Source organism: Ambystoma mexicanum, chromosome 14, assembly GCF_040938575.1.
Source record: "Ambystoma mexicanum isolate Mex_15411 chromosome 14, UKY_AmexF1_1, whole genome shotgun sequence".
NCBI classification, from domain to species: Eukaryota; Metazoa; Chordata; class Amphibia; order Caudata; family Ambystomatidae; genus Ambystoma; species Ambystoma mexicanum.
Window position 1 is genome coordinate 544379796 of NC_090940.1, and position 17419 is coordinate 544397214.

A 17419-nucleotide genomic window follows, 5' to 3' on the forward strand; every position below is an offset into this window, starting at 1 on the left:
TGGAGTTGTTAGTTGGTTGGTTAGTTGGCATTGCTGTCCTTGCAATTGTGGGATTCCATCTAGGTCGGGTACATGCTAACAGTCACATTTCTAACTAGATACCGCGTAAGATAGGTTCATAATTCTAAGTGTGGTGCATGCTAAGAATCACGTATGCTAACGATCACATTTCTGAAATTTCATCTCGGTGTGGCACATGCCCACAGTCACATTTCCGTCTAGATCCGGCGCAGACTAGACTCAAGAAATTTAATCTAAGTGTGGCACATGTCAACCATCATATTTCCATCTAGATGCGATGCGCGCTAAGCTTGAGAATTCCATGTAAGTGAGCAGCCGGATTTGTCCCCCTATATGTGCTGTATCTCTGTATACTTGGCAAAACTATGCTTGCCTAACCTCTCCCAGCAGTCCATACATTTCTGTTGTAACTCCTAATCTTCTAGTCCTTATCTAATGTTTGCCTCTGTGACTGCTGCAGGGACCTCAAACGTTCCTCCGCTGCGGTCATTTCCCTAGTAATATTTACCAGGGCGCCACTAGACCCCGCTATAGCAGCCCCTCTGATCACCACTTTCAATGCTTCCCAAAATGTTGCAGTGCTAGATATGCTACCCAGATTGTGCGATACATAGAGATGCAATCCTTCAAGGAATCTCAGAATGGGGGATCCCTAAGTGCTTCACCCCTAAATCTCCACTTGGGTATCAGGGCCTTGATAGGTGCATATTGCCACTGCAGACTGAGTGGGGCATGATCGGACAAGGTCTTCCCCGCATATTGGGCATGTCTCGGGAGGATAGCTTGGGGGCAACATGCTCATCTTGGAAGCAAGACAACACGAAGCAACACATGGTTGATCCCAGGGTCCGCGCTGAGAAACCTCTGGGTATTAAGCGCGTTATAAATAACCTATATCATATCATGTGTGACATGATTTACTAGTTCCTTTCCCACAAAGTAGTCAATCCTCGTCTATACTGCATGTGGCGTGGAAAGAAGCAAGTAGCGTCGGATATCGGGTGAAGCACTCTCCAGTCATCTTCTAAAGCAAAGGATTCCAGGAGTGCCTGTAACGCCCTGGACGGCAGGGCTGGTTTACTGTATTTAGCATCAGACCTGTCTAGGCTTGGTTCAACATACAATTAAAATTCCCCCCCATACCACATTGCTATCCCTATATGGGCCTTGCCATAGATACCAGGTCCGAAAAAAACCTCTCCAGCACCATGATTAGGGGCATAGGTATTTACCAGACATCTGTCCATTTGCTCGAAGAGTACCTGTACAAGCACCATCCTACCATCATTGTCTAAATTCACCTGTGTAACCTTGAAGGGAACATTGGGTGCAATCCATATCAAGAGCCCCCGAGCATAAGCTGAGTACGGAGAGCCAAGGAGCTGCCCTTCCCATTTCCCGGCTATCACCACCTGCTTATATGCCTTGAGATGTGTTTTTTGCAACATGGCTACATCCACTTTACTTCTTCTAAGATATGAAAACACCCTGTAACGTTTTACAAAAGCGTTCAACCCCCTCACATTCCAGGTAAATACTGTTAAAGTTCCAGCCATTTTTGTTTGTCCGCACTCACTCCACCTGCCATCCCCATTCTCCCCCTCCCCTGTCCGCTTCCCCCTTTTAACAGTTCAGTCCAGAATGCTATACTGCTCATCTCATTCAACATACATGCAGGCAAACCCTCCCGTTTCTGAACCCCCCAACTTACCCCATCTAAAAACAACTGCCCAGCATTGTTGCCCTTGCTCAGGCCTTTCCACTTCCCGCATTCGCCCCATGCAATCCTGCATGAGGCTGCTGCACAGCGGGTGGGCACAAAAACAAGTGCCCCCAAAAAACAAAACAGAAGGGACGTGGTAGGCACGGCCATGGGCCTGATCTGCTCCACTTCGCCACAAATCATTTACCAATAATGACCCATAGTATTTCCTGCCATTTATATAACAAGACAGTTGTGACTGCTGGAGCCCGATCTACACTACAAAGGATGCCGACAGCCCCTTTGCGCCAGGCTATCTACATGCCCGTTGTGTCATTTTCATGCTTGGCCAGATCATTACTTGCGGGACAGCTTGTCGCTGTCGCGGACGGCCTTCGACTGGGTAGAACAGCTGTCATGGGTCCTTCTATATCCTCCCCTTCACCCTCGCCCAGGTCAATCTTTTCCCTGTCCATCCATACTTGGGCCTCTTCCGGGAGATTAAAAAAAAAACAGGTCTTGTTTTTGTAAATGATCTTGAGACGTGCAGGGTAAATCGACATATATTTCAGGCCAGCCTGACGGAGCCTAGCCTTTGCTGATGAAAATTGTGGTCTGCTCTTTTGCACCTGAAACGTATAATCCGGGTAAACCGCCAGATTCGCTGAGGCCCTCTTCAATTCTCCCCCTTGCTGTGAAAATGGCAGGTTCTTTTCCCTGTCCTTGTAGAATAGGACTTTGGCGATGATTGATCTTGGGGGAGCCCCGGAGGTGGTCGCCTAGTTAGTTCCCTGTGTGCTCTTTCGATTGTGAAGCTCTGTGTAAGTTTCTGAGGCCCAATTTCCTGAAGCAGCATATTCTCAATATACGCCGTCGGGTCAGTCCCTTCTTCTCCTTCCGGCAGACCAACAATGTGTATATTGTTTCTCCGTGCCTGTCCCTCCGCTTCTTGAACTTTGTTTTCCAGTAGGCCGACCTTCTGCTGTAGAATATAGACATCGGCTTGCTTTCCCAGAGTGCGCGCAAGTGCTCCTTCACTTGCGTCTCCGGAGTAGTGGTCTGTTCCACTAAGCTCCGCACATGCTGATGCAGGAGACAAACCTAGACTTTCACAGCGTCGATTTCTGCCCCCAATGATTCTTTTAGGTCTGCTATTGCCAGCATCACCTGGTTGTGCAAGTCCAGGACCCCATCTCCCTTCCCCAACTCCGACTCCATATCCTTCTCGGCTGCTTGCTTCTTTGATTTGGTGAAGGCATCCAACATTGGTTGGGTAGCTTTGTTTTTGCCCGACTTGGGAGGCATTCAGCCAAATGTCAGTCTCCTCCTCGATCCCCAAGCTCCCAGCAGACTGCCCCTCACCTCTGCAGGAGCCCAGAACTTGATAGCTGCAGAATGCACCGTCTCAAGGAGCACCAAGGAAGACTAGTAGTATCTAACCTCCTCTGCACTTTTTGTATGGGCTCAGCACAGGTAATCTTCTGGAGCGTAGTGCTGCTCGTGTACCACCTCAGGTGTCAGGCCTCTCGTTCCCCTTCCCGCCCACCAGTATGGGCAATAATCCTACTGCACTCGTGTCTGTATCCCCTGCCCCCAGCCCACAAACGCACTATGCCTGCACCTAGCAGCTGCAGTGCAAGCACCATCTAGGACTGCACAAGGGCTTCTCTTCATAAATCCAATGTGTGCCAGCCACTCTTCCGTGGACTCTGGGCCACCTGTTCTCACTTATCCTGGCACTTGTCAGGCCCGTTTTGCCAGTGGCTGGGCTTCCAAGTGCGCTCGCCAGCTTAGGATACAGTGTTCACCACACTGCCTTTTCCTGCACCAAGCCTTTCTCTGGCCCGATGCAGCCCGGCTCTTGCCCCAGGATCACCACGCGGCCCAGGTTCTTATATATTTCCGCCAGTCACTTCCCACTTTCTAAGCCCAACACTTTCCAGTCACCTTGGCTCCTCTATTTCCACTCTTCAGCTCCTACAGAGCCTGGGCATTCTATCTTCTTTTACACCTGTGCCCGGGTTCTGGTTCTTATCTTTTGGGCGCTCCCCCCAATGTCCACTGCCTGGGCCCCCTACACAAGGGGGCAACGTAACCTCAATCGCACGTACTGTTAATGAAGGCACCACATACACTACGCAGCATCCGAAAGATCCACGCTGACGCTCCACGTGCTTGCAATGTTTCCAGTTGCCGGAGGAATTCTACAACCCAGCAAGGGCCGCCTTCCCAGGCTTCAGCACAGCTTGGGAAACCACTGGTTCGCAGAGCGGCAGTCCCGAGGCCACACTAGCCCCTCACCAATTCTTCAAAGCGCGTCCTCGCTCTACATTCGCATGCGTTGGGCAAGCAGGCCAACTCTAGCACACGCAAGACTAAAGGGCAACCAAGCCAACTCCTCAATGCCCATGCTGCTCCTGGACAGTACTGTTCACAGTGCCTCCGTTCGGGACACAACAGCCGTCACCACGCTCCTCCATGCAGTTTGCCGTACAGGTACTCCGCAGCCGTCACTTCTCGTTATTTGTGTTACAAGCTATAGCCATCCGCTATGCTCCGCTTTCTTCCTTGACAGCTCGTCCCACAGTGCTCCTCGCTGCGAGCTGCAAATTAGCCAGCACTCTCAACCAAACGGATAGTCAATATGTTTTTTTCTCCTGGTCATCTCACGTCAGCCATCTTCTTTTCGGACTGCACCGAGGGGACGCCCGGCTTCGCTCAACTTATCTGCTTCACCTCCTTCTCGCTTTCCTCCACTATGCTCCCACGATCTTCCGAGCAGTTCACACAGGTGCTCAGCTACTTGCACATTTCAAAGGCTCATATATGCCTGTCTTCCACATGGATAATGTCGGATCAGGCAGAAACGGTCACGAGAGCAGACCTACTCCATCGGGCACCAAGCCACACCCCACGCATGGTTAAACTTCACAACTCGATGTAGGTGTGATGCATGGCTAATATTCAAAATTCTATAAAACTCTGACACCTGGCTAAACTTCACAATTCTATCTAAGTGTGATGTGTGTATAATCTTCACAATTCTATCAAAATCTGATGCCTGGCTAAACTTCACTTCATTACAAACACTGCGGCACATCAAAATGTGGCTTGCAGCCATCAACATCAACGTCTCCTACCATTGACTGGCCCAATGTACCAGGTCTCTTGGCTTTTATATCACCATTGCTTCTACTTTGGAACAGACTGGAGAGAAACAAATCTGACATCCTACAGCCTTTACTCCCTGTGAGGTAAATCTTGCAGAATATAACTTCAAGGCAACCCTGTCGACACAAGGTCTGTCTCATCAGAGTAAAGGGAGTACCTTTCTCAGTGGCATACATCAATCTGGCCTCCATCACTGAGGTCTTTCATGGAGTAGAAGATGTCATCAAAGGCCAATGCAAATACAATCACATTACCCCTACTCTGACCTCACTTAGATGCCTTTGGTTGCAACCTTCAACAATATCCCAGAGCTGCTCCATCCCCTACAAATCCGGATATGATATGAGAAGTCATTTATAATGCGCCTGTATACATGTGTTTCTAGGCGCGATGGATCCGAAAGTAACCAGCATCTCTGATGGAGAAACTCTACATCCCCGGCAGCAACCCTAGAAAGCCATTGCTCACCAGACTACACATACCGCATTGCAAAAGGAAGAACTACTTGGAGACAAGACTCAGTCTTTAGTTCTAGAAAATACATTTTTCTTCTGGATTTGCACCGTCTCTACGGATTATGAAACGCCGGGACTCGTGTCATGAACCAGTGGTGAAAGTGGAAAAAATTAGCGAGTAAGGAGGGAGTGGAATGGTTGGACGGATGGCAGGGAGTGGGGTGACCACAGGTGTTGATTGGGGGGCATCCGGGGGGTGTGACCAGAATCGCAAACTTTGCCTCAAATTGTTGGATTTGAAGGTCTACAATAAATAATGTTGTATAGTTTACTTACAAAATACACAAATTGCATAATAAAGATGTAAAACCTGTTAAGCTAAAAGAATATCATTGTAGCTTTAATTTTCACATTCTGAATGGTAAACTATAAGTCGCAGAATGTAAGATAACGCCAACCTGAAAAATCTAGTTAACCCCACTGTACTTTCAGTGACTTAAGACGTGTGATAAAAGAAGTTGTGTAATAAACAAAGATAGATCTGCAGATTCTGTCACAAACGTCCAGCTCTTTGCTATTCATGATGATGAAAACATTTCATTAGTGATTTAAGCAACTTAATTTTTTTGCAAGGTAGTAGACATCATGGATATAAACAAACAGTGTTCGACATTGAGATTCAGTGAGCAGGAGCTAAAACCATCTCCTTGGTGTCGGGCATCACCCATTAGGCAGGAGCTACCGCACGGGAACTAGGAGCTACCAGAAATGTGCCTTTAACTTTTTGTCCATTTTGTATGAACCTTTGGGTTTAAATGTGTATAAGATGTCTTCTAATTCCTCTTTATTAACATTCTGAAATACTCAGTGTCACATTTACATGTTTGGAAGGCACCAGTTGGCCCTAGGAGCCAAAAGTAGCTCCTGGTAGCTGTTGGTTTCAAGCTAACCAAGCTCTACTATGCTAGAAGCAAGAGCTAAATAGCGCCCAACTACCCTCAATTTCAAACCCTGACAAACCTTTAAATGGGTGCTTTAAGCTGCTCACTTTAACTATCATTAAAGTCATTTGCATTAGAGAGAGCAAGGTGAGTGGCCGCCATTGTTTGCAGCTCCATTTGTGCATTTTCGCCTGAATAACTGTGTCCTCAGTCCCATAACCCTTCCATTTCCACCCGCGTCCAGTTCCTGAACCCGGATCCCTCCCGCATCCCACTCCGCACACCCTCCTCTGACTGGTTGCTGTGTCCATGCCCAGCAGGCCTACCGACCTGCGTTTGCCCCGTTCTGCTCTTTGCATTAGAGCCCTTTTCAAACAACCAGGGCAGGTGAGTGTCCTGGTCATTGCACCCTCCTTTTGGTGGTGTTTTAACTGAATTTGGCAAGTATTGTTGTGCCCAGGCCTGCATCCCCGTTCTCTGCCTCTCCTTCCTCTTGCTCCCGCCTCACTAGCTCCGCCCACCGCCTGGATTGGTTCTCCGCAGAGGTCATTACTGACCTCTCCAGGGCAGCCCTCTACCCGTACAGCCCTTGCGGCTAAGGGCCTTAAGGCAAAGGGTGGCTTCTACAGAGGTGGCTTCAGAAAGTGTCAGCAGGTGTCCGCAGGAGATGCCAGGGGAAGCCAGTAACCAGCCATCAACCAGCACCAACCACTACTGTAAGTGGGGGACGGGTGGGGAGTAGAGCAATTACTTTACTCCAGAAAGCCCTGCCACTCTTCATTGTCATTAACCTACCTCTGAACTGTGAATGCCTGCCTGTGCCACACTTAGACAGGCCTATACATGTTAGCATTCACCACACCTTGATGTAGTCAAGAACATTAGTCTGCACCTAAGCCACATTTAGAATTTGAAGTTCAGCCTCCATCAGACCCGGACAGATTCACCAATGATAGCAACTGCCTTTTAAGACTGTGTCACAACCAAATAGTGTGCTGAGAGATTACTGTGCTGTACTCTGCCTCTTAAGACGTCGTCACATCCAAATAGAGTGCCCAAGGATTACTGTGTTGTATTCTGCTTCTTAACACTGTGTCACATCAAACATTAGTGCAAAGTTTAATGAGTAGTTTTCTACTGTGACTGTGTCACAACTAGATATTATGCCCACGAGATATTGTGTTGCATCCCACCCTCTCAAATCTAGATAGCGCACTGAAAGTTTGTGTTGAACTCCACCTAGTAAGGCTGTGTCACATCTAGATGGCGTCCCTGTCTTGCAAATATCCACCTCTCACACCCGTCCAGACTCCTAGAACCCTGCGTTCCCTCCCGCCGGTCCTCACTCAGTTCTCACGGCTCGCCACCAGCACACTAGCTCCCACCTTCTTGAGCCCCCCCACCATTCCTTCCCTGAGAAAGCCCGTAAAAGCCACCCCTTCAACCTCACTTCAGCATATTGCCACACGCCCAATCTCCTACCACCACCCCACATACAACTCTAAATTCAGAGCTGCACTCTGGCACACCAACCACCTCTCCTCCCCTTCTCACCCAAACTCATCGCTCCCAACTCTCACTTGGACCGCTTCTGAGAACTCTCCATTACACCACAGCATATCAACTCACCCCTTATCTAACTTGAAAATCATAGCCACACTCTGGCGCGGCAGCCAGCCCCTCCAATGCCACCCAAACTCATCACTCCACATCCTCCCTCTGACCGCTATTGAGAACTCCCTAATACCCCTCGCCAGGACACGCAGCCCCCTATCAAACTCCCAAGCCAGAGGAGCCCGCTAGCCCTCCAAACACCTCAAACCCTCACCCACATCAACCCCTATATCCCACCAAACAGCAATCACTCCTCCCCTCCTCTCCTCCATACCTCAGAGCCACTATCCCCTATCGCATCACAGAAATGTGCAGACCCTCGCCCACAACCCCCTCCCCGTTAACCTCTCCTCGACACCTGCCAATAACCCCCACCACATCCCTTCCCTTCTCTAAAAGCAGCACGTCTTGCCCTCGCAAGAACAGTAGCTGCATCCCCTTCACCCTCCAACACCCCCCACAGAAACCCTTGAAAAGTAGAAAACAACCCATGTCCGGCTCCATGAATGTCTACTCCTCACCACTTCTACCCAGCCTCCCAATCTCTCCATCCCCATCGAAGCTACATTCACCCCTGCCCTCGCCCTGCATCCACCCCTTCTCTCTTGGCTTCTCGCCAAGCACACCGGACCCCAATCCTTTGAGACTCACCCGAGACTCTTCCCCCTAAATGTCCCCTCGCCCAATGACCATCCGCCCACTCGCCCCCACCCCCTAACCTCTACCCACTACCCTCATATATCCTCCTCCGCCCGCCTACTCTTCGCAGCCACCAGACTTGCCTCCACCCCTCGTTACCCAGAACCCAATGACACCCTTCCTCCCCACCACCCCTCATCTCCCTGCCTCACTGACCTTGAGCACCCTACTGCTCCCTTCCCCCCACGACTCCCCACGCACCTCTAACTCACACCCCAACAACCTCCATGACCACGCCCCATTCCGAAGTCAAGTGCATCCTTTTTAATGCCCCCTCTGTAGCGAAGAACAGACACAGGGGATCATTACGACCCGGGCGCAAAGGGATACCTGGCACCGGTAATGACACCAGTGCCGGTAATCCCTTTGCGCCCTATTCCGAGGTCCCTTTGCGGGTCCTTCCTTAACGCCTGGTTTTAGCAGGCATTAAGGACGGGACCCGCAAAGGGATACCGGGGGTCAATTGCCGCCTTCCCCCTTCCCATTGAGCCCTATGGGGGCTCAAATGGGAATGTGGAATGGCATTTCAAATGGGGACTTACTGGTCCCGCAAAGGGCGGAATGGACCAGTAAGTCCCCATACCACCACGTCGGTGGCGGTACCGGTATTGGTGCTAGTCATGGCGCTAATAGCGCCATGACTAGCACCAACCTCGGAATGAGGGCCACAGTGTTTTTGACCTCATCTCCTCTGACAAACCTGACCTAGTCTTTATCACTGAAACCTGTTTCTCAGATGACTTTGCCCCGGTTGCACGAGGCATCCTCTCCCCCCACCCCCGGCTACTCCCTCATCCCACTCAACAGACCCTCAAGAGGAGGCAGTGTGGCAGTCATTTTCAAATCACACTTCTCTGTCTCACTCGTTGATTCTCAGGCTTGCATTCCATCATGCAAATCCCTCCTTGTTAAACTCTCACTACCTCTGACTTTCTACCACAGCTTCCTAATCATTTACAAAACCCCTGGTTACGACAGACATTTCACAACCAACCTCTGTGACTCTGCAGCCATCATTCAAGTAAATCACCCTTCCCTGACTCTCTTAGGAGACTTCAATATCTGGTTAGTCATCCCCACCAACCCCATGACCCATTCACTGGTCGACAGTCTTGATGCGCTCAACCTCTGCCAAAGGTGGGCGCAGAGAGGAGTGTCGTCCAATCTGATTGGTGGTGGCATGGCTACAAATGTGGCTGTACAAGCCCAAGGGTAATGGCCTGGCCAGTGTGTTGGATGTGGAGGGCATTTCGATAAACAATTCCAACCCTAACCCAAGGAGACTAAAAGATATCACTGGGTGGTAATCAAGTGAACATTATGAATCGAAAGGAGCATGATGACAGGAGCCAAAATAAACGCACCTGACGCATCATCAATTGGTGACTGAGTGGCTCACATGTGAATGTTGCAGTTTGGCTTACCAGGGTACATAAATGCCAGAAGTCAGAATGAACATACATCAGGAAATAACATTGGTGGCTTAGTAGCTCTAACATGCATGTTACAGTAGGGGTTATAAGATGCATGATAACATAAGCCGGAGCACAGCTGATTGTGCCACGGTTGCCTGGTGTTGGGCATCTAACGTCCATGTTGGGAGTATAGTACAACTGTGGGGCTCTAGGCTAAAACTAGATCAGTCCCAGAAGTGTTTCTACTCTATGGTGATGTTTAGGCCAGTTTTTACTGTGTCCAGTCTGTGGACCCATTTTTGTTCAAGCCTGGTGAGAGCTAGATTGATATTGCCTCCTCTTTTTTGTTGTTGAAGTTGTTGCAGGATAGTCCACGTGAGTTGTTCGTGGGTATGGCCTTTTTTGCTGAAATGTTCCACTGGAGGTTTGTCTTGTATAGAGTTTCTAATGCATGAACGATGTTCACTTATCCTCTGCTCAATGGGTCTGATGGTCTTCCCTATGTAGATGAGGTTGCATGGACATTTTATCACGTAGATGACGTTTTTGCTCTCGCAGTTGGTGTGATTTTGCATTGTCCAGATGAAATGTTTGTGAGTGAAGGACTTGCTGGTCTTGGTGTAGCGACATGCGACGCACTTGCCACATGAGTAGTGTCCTACTACGGGCGGTAGGTCCCATAGAGTAGGTTGCTGTTTTTCTGGTTCCAGAAATGTGTGTACCAAGGTTCCTGTTCTTCTTAAAAGTAAACAGAGGTTTTTTGTCCAAGGTCCCTTTGTTTTTTATCAGGTGCCAATGTTTGTTTATCGTGGTCTTTATCAGGTTGCTGACAGGGTTGAACGTAGTGACACAGACTGTCCGGTCTATGGAGCCCTTGGTGCTCGCAGTCAAGCAGATAGTACGATCGGTGTTGGCTGCCCTTTTCCGAGCCATTCTGATGGATTTTTTGGGGTAACCTCTTTCACCTAGGCGTGCCGGTACCCCAAACTGGACTTCTAGCACAGCGTCCCCGCTGCACCACAGCAGACGGTAAACTGTTGTTTTTAAATACACCACCAGTGTATTCGAGGCACTAATCAGCCATTATTCATTAAAATTCGAATTAAACATTGATTCCTTGAGATCCTGACAGCTATCCCTTCCGCCACAGATTACCTTTACGGACAGCACTACTACCAGTGATCATCCTGATGAAGGCCACCACCACCTCGGGTTCTTACCCAGCCCAGCCCAGCTTGGCCAAAACACTTCCGTGTCGATGGTTTGTGGCACAACCCCTGTGTATATGTGTTTATAGATAGTGTTGTGTACACTTTTTTGTTTAGTACCCCCGGACCTACCACAGTCCTGAGCCGCACCCTGTAAAAATTCTATGTCACCACTTACCTGTATGGTACACTTGTGCATCACTGGGAAATTGCACCTTGACAACAATAGAGGATGATACTCACCTGTATTTCCCTTGTAAAATAAACGTCTGTCCTTATACTTTCGTGCTTATCGAAAGTCATGTAAATGTTTAATTGTATTCATCTGTGCAAAATCGTTTTGGAGGCAAAATAAAATAGCTTCAAAACTAGACGGCTGTCTACTGATCTCTCACCCTGATTTCTAGCATTTTGCATACATCTAGATAGTGTGCTGAAAGATTACTGTGCTGTACTCTGCCTCTCAAGACTGTTACATCTAGATAGTGCACCCAAAGATTACTGTGTTGTACTCTGCCTCTTAAGACTGTGTGACATCAAAATAGTACGCTGAAAGATTACTATGTTGTACTCTGCCTCTTAAGACGGTGTCACAGCTAAATAGTGCACTGAAAGATAACTGTGCTGTACTCTGCCTCTCAATACTGTTACATCTAGATAGTGCACCCAAAGATTACTGTGTTGTACTCTGCCTCTTAACACTGTGTCACATCTAGATAGTTCACCTAAAGGTTACTGCAAAGTTTAATGAGTAGTTTTCTACTGTGTCTCATCTAGATATTGTGCCCAAGAGATATTGTGTGGCATCCCACCCTCTCAAATCTAGATAGCGCACTGAAAATGTATTGTGTAGTACTGTGCCTGTTAAGACTGTGTCACAGCCAAATAGTGTGCTGACAGATTACTGTGCTGTACTCTGCCTCTCAAGACTGTGTCACATCTAGATAGTGCGCTCAAAGATTACTGTGTTGTACTCTGCCTGTTAAGACTGTGTCACAGCAAAATAGTGCCCTGAAAGATTGCTGTGTTGTACTCTGCCTCTTAAAACTGTGTCATAGCCAAATAGTGTGCTGACAGATTACTGTGCTGTATTCTGCCTCTCAAGACTGTGTCACATCTAGATAGTGCGCCCAAAGATTACTGTGTTGTACTCTGCCTGTTAAGACTGTGTCACAGCCAAATAGTGTGCTTAAATATTACTGTGTTGTACTGTGCCTCTTAAGGCTGTGTCACAGCGAGATAGTGGGCTGAAAGACTACTGGATTGTACTCTGCTTCTTAAGACTGTGTCACATCTAGATGGTGTGCCCAAAGATTACTGTGTTGTCCTCTGCCTCTTAAGACTGTGTCACATCAAGAGAGTGCACTGAAAGATTACTGTATTGTACTCCGCCTCTTAAGACTGTGTCACATCAAGAAAGTGTGCTGAAAGATTACTGTATTGTACTCTGCCTCTTAAAACTGTGTCATAGCCAAATAGTGTGCTGACAGAATACTGTGCTGTATTCTGCCTCTCAAGACTGTGTCACATCTAGATAGTGCGCCCAAAGATTACTGTGTTGTACTCTGCCTGTTAAGACTGTGTCACAGCCAAATAGTGTGCTTAAATATTACTGTGTTGTACTGTGCCTCTTAAGGCTGTGTCACAGCGAGATAGTGGGCTGAAAGACTACTGGATTGTACTCTGCTTCTTAAGACTGTGTCACATCTAGATGGTGTGCCCAAAGATTACTGTGTTGTCCTCTGCCTCTTAAGACTGTGTCACATCAAGAGAGTGCACTGAAAGATTACTGTATTGTACTCCGCCTCTTAAGACTGTGTCACATCAAGAACGTGTGCTGAAAGATTACTGTATTGTACTCTGCCTCTTAAAACTGTGTCATAGCCAAATAGTGTGCTGACAGAATACTGTGCTGTATTCTGCCTCTCAAGACTGTGTCACATCTAGATAGTGCGCCCAAAGATTACTGTGTTGTACTCTGCCTGTTAAGACTGTGTCACAGCCAAATAGTGTGCTTAAATATTACTGTGTTGTACTGTGCCTCTTAAGGCTGTGTCACAGCGAGATAGTGGGCTGAAAGACTACTGGATTGTACTCTGCTTCTTAAGACTGTGTCACATCTAGATGGTGTGCCCAAAGATTACTGTGTTGTCCTCTGCCTCTTAAGACTGTGTCACATCAAGAGAGTGCACTGAAAGATTACTGTATTGTACTCCGCCTCTTAAGACTGTGTCACATCAAGAAAGTGTGCTGAAAGATTACTGTATTGTACTCTGCCTCTTAAAACTGTGTCATAGCCAAATAGTGTGCTGACAGAATACTGTGCTGTATTCTGCCTCTCAAGACTGTGTCACATCTAGATAGTGCGCCCAAAGATTACTGTGTTGTACTCTGCCTGTTAAGACTGTGTCACAGCCAAATAGTGTGCTTAAATATTACTGTGTTGTACTGTGCCTCTTAAGGCTGTGTCACAGCGAGATAGTGGGCTGAAAGACTACTGGATTGTACTCTGCTTCTTAAGACTGTGTCACATCTAGATGGTGTGCCCAAAGATTACTGTGTTGTCCTCTGCCTCTTAAGACTGTGTCACATCAAGAGAGTGCACTGAAAGATTACTGTATTGTACTCCGCCTCTTAAGACTGTGTCACATCAAGAAAGTGTGCTGAAAGATTACTGTATTGTACTCCGCCTCTTAAGACTGTGTCACATCAAGAAAGTGTGCTGAAAGATTACTGTATTGTACTCTGCCTCTTAAGACTGTGTCACATCTAGAAAGTGCACCCAAAGATTACTGTGTTGTACTCTGCCTCTTAAGACTGTGTCACATCCAGATGGAGAGCTGAAAGTTTACTGTGTTGTACCCTGCCTCCTAACACTGTGTCACATCTAGATAGTGCGCCCAAAGATTACTGCAAAGTTTAATGAGTAGTTTTCTACTGTGACTGTGTCACATCTAGATATTGTGCCCATGAGATATTGTGTTGCATCCCACCCTCTCAAATCTAGATAGCGCACTGAAAGTTTTTTGTGTTGAACCCCACCTAGTAATGCTGTGTCACATCTAGATGGTGTCCCCGTCTCGCAAATATCCACCTCTGACACCCGTTCAGACTCCTAGAACACTGCGTTCCCTCCCACCTGTCCTCACTCCGTTCCCACGGCTCGCCACCCGCACACTAGCTCCCACTTTTTCAAGCCCCCCCACCATTCGTTCCCTGAGCACACCCAAAAAAATCACCCCTTCCACCTCATTTCAGCATAACGCATCTCGTCCAATCTCCTACCACCAACCCACATCCAACTCTAAATTCAGAGCTGTACTCTGGCACACCAACCACCTCCCCTCCCCTTCCCACCCAAACTCATTGCTCCCAACTCCTACTCGGACTGCTTCTGAGAACTCCCCATTAAACCACAACATGACACCCTGCCCCTTGCCTAACTTGAAAATCAGAGCCACACTCTGGCACAACAGCCAGCCCCTCCAATCGCTCCCTAACTCATCACTCCACACCCTCCCTCTGACCGCTATTGAGATCTCCCTAATACCCCTCGCCAGGACATCCTGCCCCCTATCAAACTTCCAAGCCAGAGGAGCCCGCTAGCGCTCCAAACACCTCAAACCCTCATCCTCTTCAACCCCTACATCCCACCCAACAGAAATCACCCCTCCCCTCCTCTCCCCCCATACCTCAAAGCCACTACCCCCATCCCATCACAGAAATGCGCAGCCCCTCACCCACAACCCCCTCCCTCGTTAACCTCTCAACACATGCCAATAACCACCCACCACATCCCTTCCCCTCTCTAAAATCAGCACGTCTCGCCCTCGCAAGAACAGTAGCTGCATCCTCTTCACCCTCCGACCCCCCCACCCTCTCACACACCCCTACTGGCCATAAACCCTTGAAAAGTAGAAAACAACCCATGTCCGCCTCCATGAATGTCTTTTCCTCACCACTTCTACCCAGCCTCCCAAATCTCTCTGTCCCAATCCCAGCTACACTCACCCCTGCCCTCGCCCTGCATCCACCCCGCTCTCTTGACTTCTTGCCCCGCCCCAATGCTTCAAGACTCACCCGAGACTCTCCCCCCAATGTCCCCTCACCCAATAACCATCCGTCCACTGGCCCACGCCTCTACCCACTACCCTCATATATCCTCCTCCGCCCGCCTACTCTTCCCAGCCACCAGACTTGCCTCCACCCCTCATCACCTAGAACCCAATGACACCCTTCTTCCCCACCACCCCTCATCTCCCTGACTCACTGACCTTGAGCACCCCACTACTCCCTTCCCCCCCACAGCCCCCACGCACCTCTAACTCACACCCCAAGAACCTCCATGACCACACCCCACTCCGAAGTCAATTGCATCCTTTTTAATGCCCCCTCTGTAGTGAAAAACAGACACAGCATTTTCGAACTCATCTCCTCTGACAGACCTGATCTAGTCTTTATCACTGAAACCTGGTTCTCAGATGACTTTGCCCCTGTTGCACGAGGCATTACCCCCCGGCTACTTCCTCATCCCACTCAACAGACCCTCAAGAGGAGGTGGTGTGGCAGTCCTTTTCAAATTTCACTTCTCCATCTCACTCGTTGATTCTCAGACATGCATCATTCAGATTGGGTTTGGTATTATAGTAATATAGTGGATATGCATTATTTCAGTACACAGATACATTTAGTTGGTATGCATTTCATTGTGGTATAGTGATGAGCATAATTTCTTTGTTTTATTTGTGGCCCCAACATACAAAACCCCTTTCTTTTGTTTAGACTGTTCTTGTGATCTCTAGAGGCCTCAGGCTTCTACATTATTCAAGAACACCACATTTTCATATGGAGTGCCACATATGGCTGTTATCACTGATTTATCTACACCAGTGAGCTATGCTTCCATAAAGTATTCACAATAACATGTGGTATAATCACTAATTTATTTACATTAGTGAAACTATTTTCAGAGGCCTCTTTCTCTGTTGACTCATGTACGTCCAACAGACTATCAGATTGTGTTCCACTCAGAAGTCACACACACATACACTGAGTGGAACCACACACACAGCTATTTATAATTACTCATAACATACCTTTTTCCACATGGGATGCTTAACATATATTACCTAATAACCTCCCCTTTTATCAGGTGATGTGGGCTAACTGTACCAGAGAAAAACAGAAGCAAATAGAAGCCTTTACACGGATTGTGATTTACATCAATTTAATTTCAAAATCATACATTACCAGTTTTGCGAGGCAGTCTTTTCTAGAATAAACACAAGAGAAGCAATTGCAAAATACATGGCATTTCATTAGATTCTTCGCAACAATAAAAAGAACAGTGCATCAGTTGACTTGCATTTCTGAATAGCAACATTAGAACGCAGCTATCGCTACGCTGCCTGACTGAAATAACTTTCATTCACACACCGCATTCTCGCTTTGTGTAAGATAATTACCAGCAAAATTGTAGCAGATCAGCACGCGAACTCTCTGGACAGGTCGCCTTCTTTAAATGGCTCGGGACTTCCCTTTGTAACACCCGGCAAGGACATGCAGTTCCAATCTGCACACTTTGGTCCTCAAACCGGTGCCAATTGACTGGAATCTCCAGCCTGTGAAAGTCAGCAGTACACTGGAATGACGCCCCTCAATCAGGCAGCGCCACAGCAACTCCCCTCAGGCTTCTCACCTAAGCTGTGTAAAAATGTCCACTGTCTTTCTCTCTCCCCGAGATTCTTTAGGAAACCTCAGTTACAGCCCCTAGGGTGACGTGCACTCAATAAAATTCTATCATGTCATACCCTCCTTCTTTAAACAATGACTAATTTCCTGGCATGCAGATTTTGCATCCAGCTAACACAGTGAACAGAGGAAAAAAAAATGAAAAACGTCCAAGTGCACGTTTAAAATGACTTTCAGCCTGCCTCATTTTGCACTGAGAACACATTATATTATTAAGAAGTTAGGATCATGTTAGTACTGTTAATTATATTAGTTCATTAATCCTCAAATGTGTCTCCTGCAACAGAGGCCTTTCAGGTGAGAGAGAAGGAAAAAAATGCGTTTTTAAATGTGATAAAAATTGCTGTGTTTTTGACCGAGTAGCCTGTCTTCATTTACATGTGCATGTCACATTGGCAACACATGGCTTGCTGTTCCACATTATAGCAATACATGAATCCAT